At 46.6% G+C, this 2610-nt stretch overlaps 1 non-coding gene across 1 annotated transcript; it reads left to right on the plus strand.

Moving 5' to 3' along the window:
• The first annotated feature begins 249 nt into the window (after nt 1–249).
• On the plus strand, nt 250–368 carry LOC115031774. The gene has a single exon (XR_003837440.1). It is a non-coding gene; the product is annotated as a 5S ribosomal RNA (ribosomal RNA).
• The last annotated feature ends 2242 nt before the right edge of the window (nt 369–2610 follow it).

Raw genomic sequence — 2610 nt, forward strand, 5'->3', positions numbered from 1 at the left:
ACCTCTGAGCTTGTAAGCCAGATCTAATTAAATGTTGTCCTTATAAGAGTTGCCTTGGGGCTGGTGAGATGGTTCAGCGGTTAAGAGCACTGACTGCTCTTCCAAAGGTCCTGAGTTCAAATCTCAGCAACCACATGGTGGCTCACAACATCTGTAACAAAAATCTAATGCACTCCTCTGGAGTGTCTGAAGACAGCTACAGTGTACATACATATAATAAATAAATAAATCTTTAAAAAAAAAAGAGTTGTCTACGGCCATACCACTCTGAACGCGCCCGATCTCGTCTGATCTCGGAAGCTAAGCAGGGTCGGGCCTGGTTAGTACTTGGATGGGAGACCGCCTGGGAATACCGGGTGCTGTAGGCTTTAAAATAAAAAAATTAAAAAAAAAAAAAAAAAGAGTTGCCTTGGTCATGGTGTCTGTTCACAGCAGTAAAACCCTAACTAAGGCAGTGGTTGAGTGGGAATTAAATATGCAAAGCATTGTGGGGGGGTTGGGAGGAGGATTGGAGGGAGAGGGGGGTACTGTGGTTAGGATGTCACATAGAATTTTAAGAAATTATGCAAAGCATTTGCTGAGGGCCGTAATTATATAATTGACTATTACTACCCGTTCTTACCCAAACTACTGAAGAGTCAGTTATTCATGTGTGTTCACTGTAGCGTACAGGAATTCATGTTGGATGTTACACACAGCTCGTGCTGACCGGCAACTGTTCCTACCTCGGCTTCCCAAGCACTGGGATGTGCGCACTACTGTGCCCGAGTTTTTACATGAGAAAATGGGAAGCTAGAATTTTTAAATTATTCAAGGTCTCACAATTTTGAATGTCACCACCTCATGGAAACATTTGAAACTGCTGAGTCTCTGAGGTCCGAGGTCAGCATACCACAGTCTGTTTTGTCTGAGGAACCACAGGGGAAAAATAGACCAGAGAATGCAGCAGAGACGCTAGCGGGGCCAAGCCACTCGGAGCAGCTCTCTGTCCTCACGGCAGACTCCATCAATGGCGTCATTTTGTAAGTGTAACCTGGTCTGACTAGCGTGGGTCCATCTGCTGTGTGGCTAGCTGGCTCCGTATCTCTCACAACTTCTCGTACACAGGATCCATTTGGGTTGATTACTTTTAACAAAACAACAAAAAAACATCGACTAATGGGGGCAAATTGTAAGATTTCCATTTGCAGAAACCAAGGTCCTTAAATTAACCACAGAGTTATCACTCCAAATGTATAAACCAGTGCTCTACATGCCCTGGGAAATTTAAATGAATGTATATGTATATGTGTATGTGTATGTATATATGTATGTGTATGTATATGTGTATGTATATGTATTCCTATAAAGCTTCTACCAGTGTCTGGAAGCTGTCATAATATGCTGTCATCTTGTAAGACAAGGCTTGGTACTTACCAGACTTTAGCAACTACTGAAGTTTGGATATGAGCCTGGGAGATCAGCACTGAGTCCTTTCCAGGCCCACTGATCTCAGTCACAGCTCAAGTCAGGCTGACCTGGGCTCCTGTCCTCTGCGCTGTACTCATGCTGGTCCAGCCACCGGGGATACAGCCCAGACAATGAAACGATGTTTAAGTAAAAGAATCTGAAGTGTCCCACAAACTCGTGCGTCTGTGGCTTGTTCTCGGCAGTTGGTGCTGTTGGGGAAGGCTGTGGAACTTTGGAAGGTTTGGTTTAGCTAAAGGAGGTAGGTCACGGATGGGGTAGGTCCTTGAGGGTGTGTTATCTCTGCCCAGTTCCTGTCTGGGATCTCTAGGGGTTCTTTGTTTGTTTTTGTTTTTTTAGCTTTTTATTGTTTCTTTGTGAATTTCACATCATGTACCCCAATCTCATTTCCCTCCCTCCCCTCATACCCACCCTCCACCCGTGCAACAATAGAGAAAAAAAAAAAACAACACCTTCTTGTGGAAGCTGTAGTGTGTCACAGTGTGCCCCACAGCACACCCACGGTCCGCCTCACTTCTTGGCTTGCAGATGTTCACTGCAAATGAGTCATGGCTTCTGCTACTCTATCAATACTGGAACCTCTGGAACCTCACTGGGGTTAGTCTTCTCTCTCTCTCTCTCTCTCTCTCTCTCTCTCTCTCTCTCTCTCTCTCACACACACACACACACACACACACACACACACACACACTTCTATCACCAGGAACCCGAGATGCTCAGAAGGGAGGAGTCAAAATCTGCAGGCAGAATGCTTGAGAGAACGCCCTCTATCCTCCCAGGAGGTGTTCCTTGCCTGCTTGGGAAGCCACCAGTTATGTGCATGCTAGGGTCACTCGTCCTCTGAACACCTGACAAGAGGACCCTGCGCTATTCTTTCCCTCCATCCTCCCTGCTCCAGTCTGCACTTCCTTGTGTTCACCCCTTCACACACACACACACACACACACACACACACACACACACACACACACACCCCCCACCCAGCGTGTTGCTCAGCCCGAGGCTCCGACTGTCACTTTCAGGAGAGAGACATCCCTGCAAGCAGGTTCCATTTGCTGTCTGTCCATTTGCTGTTAATTCACATCGGGTGTGAGTTAACCAGGTACAGTTCAAGCCTGAGCTCAGCTGGCGAGGAGAAGCTCA

This window comes from Mus caroli, chromosome 8, assembly GCF_900094665.2.
Source record: "Mus caroli chromosome 8, CAROLI_EIJ_v1.1, whole genome shotgun sequence".
Taxonomy (NCBI): Eukaryota; Metazoa; Chordata; class Mammalia; order Rodentia; family Muridae; genus Mus; species Mus caroli.